The sequence below is a fragment of the Nycticebus coucang genome, chromosome 16, assembly GCF_027406575.1.
Source record: "Nycticebus coucang isolate mNycCou1 chromosome 16, mNycCou1.pri, whole genome shotgun sequence".
Taxonomy (NCBI): Eukaryota; Metazoa; Chordata; class Mammalia; order Primates; family Lorisidae; genus Nycticebus; species Nycticebus coucang.
This window is the reverse complement of record NC_069795.1, coordinates 2,551,358-2,563,492: the sequence shown is the minus strand read 5'-3', so window position 1 is coordinate 2,563,492 and position 12,135 is coordinate 2,551,358. Positions and strand designations below refer to the sequence as shown.

Sequence of the window (12,135 nt, the reverse complement as noted above, 5' to 3'; positions counted from 1 at the left end):
GTGGCTGCATGTGGTTGGGTCAGGGCATCCCCACTTGCAGGTGCACTCACCTGTGTGCCTCTGGCGTGCCCATGATGGGTCGCTTCCACTTGGTAATAACCGGGCTTGGTGGCTACGCTTTGTTAATCAGTAATTGGCCCCCTGTTGTTGATTCTCTGTGCTAGTTTTTTTAGGGATGAAGCGTTAATTATTTTCTTAACAAGAGACTAACCTCCTGTCCACCCCTTTGGACACCCCAGAGGAGCTGGGCTGTGTGTCTGGGGAGGGGGGGAGCATGTCCCCCTAAGCCAGGGTTTGGAGCAGGCGTGGGGAACATTCCACAGATCCAAGGACTCAGGGATCTAGGAATCAGTGGGAGTGGTGGGACATTCTTTGACTAATTTCTCCAAGTCTGATGCTGTTTTTGTGAAGGATTAGCAAATGTTTGATGGATTGTTGTAGTGTGGGCTTTGTTATTTGGGGTAAATTTTTTATAATGAAAAAGGTTCCTCTTTTTGGAAGTTAAAGCTCTAGAAAAGGAGATGCAACTCGTAACGAGGAGGGACCGTTTTGCCTGCTGGTGCTCGTGAAGTGTGCAGGGTGACGAGGTGTTCACGTGAGCAGGGTTCAGCAGCATGTGTGGTGGGAGCACCGCGGCGGTGGCAGCGTGGCCCATCGCTTTCCAGATGTCAGGTTGCTGGTGAGGAGCTGTGAGGTTCAGTGCTCTGGGAGTGAAGCTCAGAAGTGAGGGTACCTCTGCCTGGGTTCCCAGCTGCCTGCAGGTCCAGCTCCTGTCTGGTGGGGCCTGTTGGGGCCTGGTGGGTCCTAGAGACCCTGGGTCTGGGGTCGCAGGACTTGCCATGGCTCTGTCTAGGCATGGCTCTGGCTCCCTCTCCTGTGGTTGGGGCTCCTTCCTGGGGGCAGTGAGGAGCCATGAGTAAGCCTCAGGCATTGATGGGTACAGCCCACTGGCCGCCAGGTGGGGAGGAGCAGCCCTAGAACTCTGAGGCAAGAGAACTGCCTAACCCCAAAAGCTGGAGGTTGCTTTGAGCTGTGACACCACAGCACTCTACCGAGGGCGACAAAGTACGACTCTGTCTCTAAAAAAAAAAAAAAATAAAAAGTTTTTCTTTTTTTTTGTTTTTTTGAGACAGAGTCTCACTCTGTCACCTTCATAGAGTGCTAGAGTGCTGTGGTATCATCGTAGCTCACAGCAATCTCAAAGTCTTGGGCTCAAGTGATCCTCCTGCTTCAGCCTCCCAAGTAGCTGGGACTATAGGTACCTGCCACAACACCTGGCTAGTTTTTCTATTTTTAGTAGGGATCTTGCTCTTGCTCTATCTGTTCTTGAGCTCCTGAGCTTAAGGGACCCTCCTACCTTGGGCTCCCAAAGGGTTAAGATTACTGGCATGAGCCACCACGCCCAGCCAAAAATCTTGTATTTCTTATCATTCAGTTCTGTTAGGAGCAGCCTCTGCCCCCTGACAAGCACTTCCACAAATAGGGCTGTTTTCCTCCCCAGACCCAGGCCTCTTTGACTTCCCATTCAGCCCAGAGCTTCTATCTTCCTGATTAGGGTTTACTAGTCTCAATATGGTTGCCATACCCTTGCCATTTCATCTGCATTCCAGGCAGGAAGATGGAGGAGCACAGCCTGGGCTTTTCCTTCTGAAGTACTCTCTCTCTCTAAGCCCCACCCAGCTGCCAGGGAGTGGGGCTGCCATTCTGGCCTGGCCCAGGGCTGTCCTGCTGGGGGAAGCCAGGCAGAGTGTGTTTGGGGTCAGCGGGCAGCATCTTCTTACACCTCAGTTGTCAGCACTTCAGACACCTCTGTGTCTTGACCTTTCAGCCAAATGGGAGAAAGCAGCATTGCTCTGTTTCTAGGCTTTCCTTCTGCCCCTGCTTCATCTAGAGCACACACCTTCAGTTGGTGGTTCTGCCACCGTGACTTGGGTTTCTTGTTTGGGTTTTTAGTCTCTATGGAAACCAGAAGCAGAAGGCACTGGCCCCTTCTGAGAAGGACATTCTCCTCTTGTTGGTGCTGGTGCAGTGGGGTGTGGGCAACCTGTGGACACGGTCCCCAGGCCCTCCTCCCTGTCCCCGCAGGCCGTGCTCCTGGCTGCTGCTGCCTTCCCGGTGTGCAGAGACTCAGTCTGGGCAGTGGGTAGGGCCATACAGTCAGCTCCACCTCTCCTGGGCAGGCAGAGGATCTGCAGGAATCCTCCCTCTGGGGCCCTCCCAACCTAGGTGGGGTGAGGCAAGATAAAAAGCCAGCCCCATCGCTTCCCCACCCGTCACCTCTGCTGCTGTCACAAGCTTCGCCCAAGGACCCCCAGCAGGTAAGGGTGGGAATCATGGGCAATCTGCCCCAAACTGAACTGTCTACATCACTTTTGAGTTTGGGGCACCTGAGTAGGTCCCGGGTGGAGCTCCAGGAGAGAATATGGGAGTTCCAGCTGTTACCTCTGCTTCTGCACTGCCTGGATCTGGCTCTTCCTAAGCTTTGGGGAAGCCCATGTGCCCAGGACCTCCCACCTCTGCCCCGTCCCCGCAAGGAGAGTGTTTGCTCCTCTTTAGCCTGGAAAATTCCCTGGCTGTGTCTGTCCCTGCTAACCTTGCTCTGTCAGGGAAGGCGAGGTGTGCTGAGTGCTGCATCTCATCCACCTTGAGACGTTTCTGGCACACAGAGCTGGCCAAGCAGTTCGATCTTTCTGATGTCCATGGAACTGTCATGCCCGTGTCTGCCACAGATGTCACATGAGTGACTGGGACACAGTCAACCCCAGCATGGCTGCCAGGTCCCAGAGGAGCAGGGAGGCCAAGTGTGAGACTCTGAGAGTTAAAGATGCACACTGGGGCCAGGCATGGTGGCTCACACCTGTGATTCCCACACTCTGGGCGGCCAAGGCAGGAGGATCGTTCCTGCTTGGACACCCCACGGCTCAGAACACTGAGCTGCCACTGGGGAACCCTGGGCAAAAAGGTATAAAACCCTCTGTGTTTGGAAATGAGCTTTATTTTTATCATCTTAACAGACATTGGAAATATGAAACACATGTAAGAACAATTTTTTTTTTTTTTTTTGTAGAGACAGAGTCTCACTGTACCGCCCTCGGGTAGAGTGCCGTGGCGTCACACGGCTCACAGCAACCTCTTAACTCTTGGGCTTACGCGATTCTCTTGCCTCAGCCTCCCGAGCAGCTGGTACTACAGGCGCCTGCCACAACGCCCGGCTATTTTTTGGTTGCAGTTTGGCCGGGGCTGGGTTTGAACCCGCCACCCTCGGCATATGGGGCTGGCGCCCTACTCACTGAACCACAGGCGCCACCCGTAAGAACAATTTTTACTAAAAAGTTGTAAAGACTAGAAGGTGAAGGGTGACATTAACTGGGAAGGCCCTGCTTCAGGATGTCATCCCACTGGCTGGGAGAACCAGTGCATAACATGAGGTCCCTGAGAGCCCATCCAAGAATTCTCCCCATGAGGGTGGGGCCAGCAGAAAAGTGCTTGAAGTCCATGACGGGAGAATTCCTTAAAGCTACAGCAGAAGCAAAATGTTCTCGAGACTGAACAGAACCTTCCAGAGAACATCAGCATTGAATTTCAAAAGGCTGTGAACCATGGATGGACACAGAAGGAGCTGGTCCCTGCCCAGGGCACCCTGAGGCTGGTGGGAAGAGTGACCCTGGCAGGGGGCCCTGCCACTCAGTTGACCCCCACTTCCTATCCCCTTCAGCCCCTCTGGTCCTGTCAGGTTAAAGGCCTTAATTTGAACACGTGGTGCTGCTAGGCCTCCTACATACATGTTCCTGTAACACCCGTGTTCCATGGGGTCGCCCAGAGTGCGGGGCTTTGAGGAGGTGGCAGAGAGCCTGGGAAGCAGCAGCACCCCGCATGGGGGCCCACCCACCAAGGACAGGACCAAAGGACCCACGAGGCTTTCAAGTTATGGGTAAGTCGCTTGACGGAAGGGGCGTAAGGAGCAAGTGACGCCACCAAGGGCTGGAGACAGCAATGTGCCCAGGATGGCCACGGCCAGCCAGCTGCACCCACAGGCAGCTGCTGCTCACAGAGACAGACAGGAATGTCCCAGCAGAAACGGCCTGTCAGGCAGTGCGTCCATCCACCTTATGCCCCTGCAGCAGGAGGGGACAGGGCAACTGCAAAGGGCAGAGGCTTATCTCTGACCCCCGTGCTTGGTGTGTGCACCTGAGCCTGGCAGGCTCACCTGAGCAGAGAAGGGCCAGGGCCAAGTGGCACGGGCAGGGGGTGTCTCATCCATGTTACCTGAGGCTGCCTGGCAAGTGGGTGTGAGATTACAAAAGTAGCGCACACCCATTTTCAAAAATAAAGTGCAGGTCTAACATGGTGCCATGAGCCTATAGTCCTGGGCCCAGGAGCCAGAAGCTGCAGTGGGCCCTGCATTCCAGCCTCGGCGACAGAGCAAGACGTCATCTCTAAAAAAAAAAAATAAAAATAATACAAAATACTGAATATTAGGCCTTCTTGACGGAGGCTTCTAAGCCCTCTCAGCCCTCCCTAGCCTACGGCTCTCAGGAGACTGTTTCTGTGGCAGGAGACACTTGCTGGACCTCCCATGTGGCTTGTCGGCCTACGGGGACATGTGGGAGCAGCACTGGGTGTTGGTGAGGGTGGGGCCGACGGGTCCCTTCTGAGGCCTAGATGGCAGTGATCACAGATACTGGGCAGGGGTGTGTGGTGGGTGCGTAGGAGTGTTCCAGGCACCTCCCATCCTTGGTAAGAGCATGGCTGTAGACTTTCTAATACCTCCATGCAGTGAAATAATCTGTACCTGACTGCGCGGATGAAGGGACAGTGTCGACGTGATGTGGTAGCACCACCTGCCAGGGGCTGGTCTACGTGATGTGCTCACTTAATCCTCATGACCTGTGAGGCAGGAGCTGTAGTCCCAGTCTGCCCCTCTCCTGCGTCCCCTGCCCGCTGGTGGGGGCTGGGTGTTGGGCCAGCTCTGTGGCCCTGCTGCCCGCCGCCCACAGTTGTGTGAGGACAAGGAAGCCCTGCCTATCGCAGCACCGAGGGACAGTGGGGTTAGAGTCACACAGTGCCAGGACATGTGACTATCGCGTTTAATGGTCACGTATCTTCAGAAAAATCAACAAAACTGTTAGCAGAGATCAGTCCTCAGGGCAGAGAGGGGCAAAGGCCAAGCCTTCTCTTTTGATTGGCACCTCTGCTTGGATTGAGATTTTTACAGCAAACTGAATTATACTCTATTAGTTTTTAAAATATCATTAATTTTCAAAACTGCCACAGAGTTCAAAACTTGGGGTGCGTTTGCTTGGCATGGCTCATTCAAGCTACAGAACCAGGCAGGCTGGTCTGCCCCAGCTGTGAGCACATGCCAGTCTCAGCCTTCGGGCTGGGGTGACAGAGCTTGTTCCTCATCCATTCGGGCCTGACTTCAGAAGCCAGTACAAGAAAGCCCCTCTCCCATCTGCACCCCTGCTCTGTCCCTCTCATGAGCCACAGTGGCTGTGGGAAGTCTGCCTTTCAGAGCGTCTTGGTTAGTTTTGATCTTGGGCTATTCAGGACCCAGTTCTTGTTTATGGGAGCAGTGGTTTTATAGTAGATAGCCTGGGTTTGAATCCTGATTCTGCTACTTGCTCTGTGACTTTGGGCAAGTGGCTGAACCTCTCTGAACCTTACTTCGTCATCTGCAGAATGAAGCTCCCAGGAGTATCTGCCTCCTCAGGGATGCTGTGAAACGTCAGTGAGCCATTGGGACCCCCAGAGGACCAGGGCACCCATCAACTGTGAACCCCACTGGTGTTGGAACACCTTGCCTAAACTTCCGGAACTTCTTTTAAGGGTGTTTGGGTGAAACTCACGCTCCCTCTCTGGCCAGCTGGGCCTGCTGCATCCTGGCCCAGCTTCCCACCACAAGCTGAAACAGATAATAACCATTCAGCTGATCAGAAGCCATGGAGAAGGAGAGATTTCAGGTGTCAGGGCAGAGGGTGCAAATTCAGCGATAGCACAGTCACTGGTCAGGTAATGGCACATCAGGGGCTTCCAAGGGCATGGCTGTCCTCGGTTTTACACCACAGGAAAGGAACAGACCGCAGTAGTTTCCAGTTTTGAAAATGCATATTGAGAACCATGGAGACAAAATTGAGGAAAACACCAGGGAACATAGCAATGCACGCTCACGTCTCCTCACCCCCTCACCCGAGAGAGTGTGGCCTCTGCTGTGGACAGCAGCCAGGGCTCTGGCCTTGTGACCTGCCCTGGAGAGCGTCAGGGTGAAGCACAGGCCCCGCCGAGTCTGTGGGGGGAAGGAGGGGGAGGGCCCAGCACACAGAGTACAGGGAAGGGACATGAAAACCTCATTTGGCAGCTCCCTCTTGGGTCCTTGGCCTCTGGGCCTTTCTGTCCCTGCCCTTCCTCCCCGAGGCCCTCCTTCTCAGGTGGGCCTACCTTGAGGTGAGCTCTGTGAGAGGCTGCCCCCCACTAGGAGCAGTGCGTTCTGTTCTGTTCCACGTGGCTCTTCAGTGCCCTGTGGCACCCGGTCTGCCATAGACGGATAGACCGCTTCTCAGACCATTGCTGCATCTCCCTCTGTGGGGAATTTGCATAGTCAGATAAACACATGTCACCGAGTTCCCCTACCTCTGGACACATGTGTGAGTCTATGTTTTAACTGCTATAAGCCCTGTGGAAGAATCTTTATGCCCACAGCATTTCAGAATTTTGTGACTTATACTATTTTTGTTTTCTTGGATTAGGGTAAGTTTCATGAAGAGGTTTTGAAAATGTTATGGACAGCCTTCTGGGACAGTCTGGGTGCCTTCTGCCCAGAGCAGAAACCTCCATTTCCTCCAAGTCTTAGGTTTGATAGAAAAGTTAATACTAGTTTTTAGTTGGAATGTTTAATAAAATAAGCTGATTCATATGGATTTGAAGGATCTAATTATTCAAATGGATTTTGTGTCTGAAACTTCATTTTGTTTAAACATTGCTTTCCATGTAGGAGTTTTTTCCTGGGATGAGTTTGGAGCTGGTGGCTCTGGTTATGGGAAACACTGGGCGTGCTGATGGGGCCTGCGCTGGTCTGGTTGTCTGTTTACACATGCTGTTTGCTTGTGTTTCACAGGGATCTGAAGTTTGTCCCCAGGCCAGTGCCCTTTTTGCTCTGCTGTGTCTGCCTCTTAATGACACCAGGTAGAGCCTGCAGGCTCTTCAGGACAGCGTTCATGTCGTCCCCACCAGGGGCTTCCATGTGCCCAAGAGACTGTCCTTAGAAGGCCACATGTTCCGGAAGCAAAGTTGGATGACCAGTTCAAATACAAGGCATTTTGAAAAAATAAGTGCATCCTCATTATCCTAACTTGAGGTGCTCAAAGGCCAAGACAGCTGGGCCACACGTCCTCAGAGCTGGCAGCAACTTAGGGCACGGCTTGCCCTCTAAAAAGGAGGCCCCTGCTCCAGGGACAGCTGGGTGGCTAATCCCCATTAGACCTCTGCTGGCCTTTGATGAATGCCCCTGGACAGTGCCAGCCACAGCCAAGGACTTACACAGAGACTCTCTGAGGAGGCCTCAGAGCCCCTGAGCCTGGCTGGCCCCTTGGGCTCACCCCTCGGGCTGTTTATTCTTTGTTTGGTTTGCATAGTAACTGCGCCTTGTGCTTCTGTCCCTGTGTGGTTGGAAGGACACTTCATCAGCTGCTCCCTGCGATCACTGGTCTCTGCCTGGAGCCTCTGCCACCGAGGTGGGCAAGTCAGAGCCTGGAGCCGTATCATGGGTGGGGTGCCTGTTCTGTTTATGTGCTCATTCTTTTATGTGAGATGCAGAGGGGCGGGTTGGGACGGTGCTGTCTGCTGCCTGGAGCAGAGTAGCTCCCGAGGCTCTGCTGCCCTGGAGGGAGACATGGCTGGAGTGAGTGGAATGGAAGCCGAGCAGAGTGGCAGGGGCAGAGACCTCACAGAGGAGCCCAGCAGGGCAGCCCACGTGGGCACTGAGTTGCTCCTGTCACCCTAATGCTGAGCTAAATCCAGATAAACCGGTGAGGTGGGGATTCCTGCACGGCATCTCATTAACCTCATAACGCAGCAGGATGTGGCTGGGCTGTGTGACCAAGGTGTGCTTTGGGGCCAGAAGCCTATGCGTGGTGGAGAGAAGGGAGTTCTTTGTCTTGGATGCTGGCAGCACCTCGCCTTTGCAGCTTTGTGGGTCTCGTCAGAACCTGATTTCTTGAGGTTCGGGATGACACAAATTGATACAGTGTCCTTGAAGAAAGTGTGGAAATGTGGTTATTAACTATAATTTCATTGTAAGAGCCTGAGGTGGAGTGAAGTCAGGGACAAGCTCCAGGGCACCCTGCTCCAGGCACACTTCTGGGGATGGAAAAGGCAGAGCAGCATTGTGGTGCTCATAGTAATTCAGGAGAAGTACCTGTCACCTAGTGTGACCTTGGCATGGCCTGCGTCCTCTCTTACCTGTTGGGTTCCCTCGGCCCCCTGGGACTGCAGTGGTGTCAGCCCTGCCGCTAGCTCAGAGGCCGCAGCACCTGACTGGGAGCGGGGCTGGGGCTGAGGGTGGTGGGAATGCTGGGTGCTAGTTTCCGAGCGGCCGGGGAGGTGGAGGTGTGTGCACACCCCACTGATGTGGAGGACAGCATCCAGGGGAGGGGCTGAGGGGCAGGGCTCGCTGGTGGGAGGGTTTCACCAGGCAGGGGCATAGGGGTGTCCCAGGTTTGGGGTGAAAAGTGTCTACTGCTTGGCAAGGACCCTCTGTGGCCCCATGACTGGACAGCCCCAGTGTCCTCAGGGTTGATTATTACAGCCAGGTACAGGGTTGGGTGTCACCCTTCAGAGCCAGGAGATAGTACCTGAGTGTCCCTCATGGGGACACCTTGCATCCAAAGCCACAGAGCTACCCACCACTGCTGGTAAAAAAAAATTAATTACTTGAGTTTCTCTTGATTAGTTGCACAAGAAAGAGAATGTGGAAATTTCATGGGATTTATCTAAAGAAAGGCTTTATCAATGTCCCCAAACCATCCTGTTTTATCTTGCTGCTCTGAGGAAAACTTTAGGAAATTTTATTCACAAAATTGAAATTTTATCCACAGATTTGTTCTTCCTATTTAATGTTTTTGTATAAATCACTGATTTTTCAGGTTCAGGGAAATCATCTAGACTCTAGATTCTAGAGATACTATGTCCCTATGATAGTTTCTTTCTCTTAGACAGAGTTCGCTCTGTCCCCTGGGCTCTAGTCCTGTGGTGTCAGCCTAGCTGCAGTGGCCTCCGACTCTTGAGCGTAGGTGAGCCTCCCAACTCAGCCTCCTGAGTGCTGGGACTACAGGCATGAGCCACCGCGCCTGGCTTCTATGACATTTTCTTGAGTAATATGCTCAAATTCAGCTTAAAAAAGGAGACTGAGTCCTTTTAACCTGGAGCAGAGTCTCAGGTATTTATTTGTTTTTTTTTTTTTTAGAGAGACAGTTTCATTTTATCGTCCTCAGTAGAGTGCCGTGGCATCACACAGCTCATAGCCACCTCCAACTCCTGGGCTTAGGCTATTCTCTTGCCTCAGCCTCCCAAGTACCTGGGACTACAGGCGCCCACAACACCTGGCCATTTTTTTGTTGCAGTTTGGCCGGGGTCGGGTTTAAACCCACCACCCTCGGTATATGGGGCCAGCGCCCTACCCACTGAGCCACAGGCACCGCCCTATTTGGTCATTCTTAATTGACAGATAATTTTGTGTATAATTATAGGACACAATGTGATGTTTTGGTCTATGTATATGTTGTAGAAAGACTTAATTAAGCTTATTAAAATAATTTCACTGATTTTTTTGTGTGAGAAAATCTACTGTTTTCACAATTTTAAAACTCTATGACACAGTATTACTAACCGTGACTGCTGTGCAGTGTCCTGGGCCACCGAGACTCACTCCTCTGGTCTGAGACTTTGTGCCCTTCAGCCAGCGGCTCCTCCCAAGGCCTCCCTGCCCCTCAGCCTCTGTTTCTGTGAGATGGACTTTCTGAGATTCTGCACATGAGTAAAATTATGTGCATTCATCCTTTTCATCTGGATTATTTCACTGAACATAATGTCCTTTCGGATCTGTCCAAGTTGTCTCAAATGACAGGATTTCCTTCTTTTTTTCACTGTGGGTTAATATGAGGGTACATATGATTAGGTTACATTTTTTTTTTTTTTTTTGTAGAGACAGAGTCTCACTTTATGGCACTCGGTAGAGTGCCGTGGCCTCACACAGCTCACGGCAACCTCCAACTCCTGGGCTTAAGCGATTCTCTTGCCTCAGCCTCCCGGGTAGCTGGGACTACAGGCGCCCGCCACAACGCCCAGATATTTTTTGGTTGCAGTTCGGCCGGGGCCGGGTTTGAACCCACCACCCTCGGTATATGGGGCCGGCGCCTTACCGACTGAGCCACAGGCGCCGCCCTAGGTTACATTTTTTGCATTTGTGAAGTGAAGTCCAAAGTCTGAGTTGTGGTTGAGTCCTTCGCCCAGGAGTGTGCTGTGTGCCCCTCCTCGTCCCTGACTGCAGGTGGGAACTAATGAGCTCCTCCCCACCCCTGTGGGCAGTTTACCTGTTTCTCTCTCGTGTCGGCCCGTAGTTGCTCATCTACTATCTTCAGATTAGTACTGAGTACATAGGATACTTGCTTTTCCATTCTTGAGAAACCTCACTTAGGAGAATGTTTTGCAAATCCTTCTAGGTTAGTATGGAAGATGCAGTCTCCATCATTTTTTTTTTTTTTTTTTTTGTAGTTTTTGGCCAGGGCTGGGTTTGAACCCACCACCTCCGGCATATGGGGCAGGCGCTCTACTCCTTTGAGCCACAGGCGCTGCCTAGAAAGTCTCCATCTTTTTATGGCTAAGTAGTATTCCGTGGTAGACATATACTACAGCTGATTACTACGTTCCTGAGTTGATTCCACATCTTTGCAATTGTGAATTGAGCTGCTATAAACGGTCGAGTGCAAATGCATGAATTTTTAACAACTGAATAATGCTCCATTGTCCAGGCACAACATTTTATTTCCTTTTTCATTCATTTGTCGGACATGTAGGTTGACTTGACACCATAGCTCTTGCAAATGGTGCTGCTGAGTAAACCCAGCAGCGCAGACAGCCCTTCTGTGTGCTGACCGCGCACGGTTTCGGTATTGTGGTTCTGTTTTCAGGTGTTGTGCACCCTCCAAGCTGCCTTTCATAATGCTCACTCTCCTTCTTCCCCCATGCCACCCACTTGCTACCATTCCTTGGGGCTTTATTTTTTTTTTTTTGAGACAATGTCTCAAGCTGTCACCCTGGATAGAGTGCTGTGGCGTCATAGCTCACAGCAACCTCAAACTCTTGGGCTTAAGCGATTCTCTTGCCTCAGCCTCCCAAGTAGCTGGAACTACAGGCACCTGCCACAACACCCAGCTATTTTTTGGGGTGGGGTGGGGTGGTTGTAGTTGTCATTGTTGTTCAGCAGGCCTGGGCCAGATTTGAACCCGCCAGCTCCGATGTATGTGGCTGGCATCCTAGCTGCTGAGCTACAGGTGCCAAGCCATTCCTTGTGTTTTTTGATAATGGCTGTTGTAACGGGTGTGAGGTGAGAGCTCACTGTGGGTTAATTTCCGCGTCCCTGGTGGCTAGTGATGTTCAGTGTTTTTCATATGCCTGTGTGTCTTCTTTAAGAAATGCCTACTTGGGCGGCGCCTGTGGCTCAGTCGGTAAGGCGCCGGCCCTATATACCGAGGGTGGCGGGTTCAAACCCGGCCCCGGCCAAACTGCAACCAAAAAAATAGCCAGGTGTTGTGGTGGGCGCCTGTAGTCCCAGCTACTCAGGAGGCTGAGCAAGACAATCGCTTAAGCCCAGGAGTTGGAGGTTGCTGTGAGCTGTGTGAGGCCACGGCACTCTACTGAGGGCGATAAAGTGAGACTCTGTCTCTACAAAAAAAAAAAAAGAAATGCCTACTTGTGTCCTTTGCCCACTTTTAAATTGAGTCACTCATTTTCTTGCTATTGAGTTTGAGTTCCTCATATATTTTGGATGTTGTCCTGTACTGAATGTGTGGTTTGCAAATATTTTCTCCCACATCTTTTTTCTGTGGGTGGTCTCTTCACTCTGTTGTTAACTTTGCACTG

At 52.0% G+C, this 12,135-nt stretch overlaps 1 protein-coding gene across 2 annotated transcripts in view; it reads left to right on the top strand.

The window, feature by feature from the left end:
• AGPAT3 (1-acylglycerol-3-phosphate O-acyltransferase 3) overlaps window positions 1–12,135 on the top strand; it is an 82,621-nt gene that overhangs the window by 20,299 nt on the left and 50,187 nt on the right. The window lies entirely within an intron of this gene.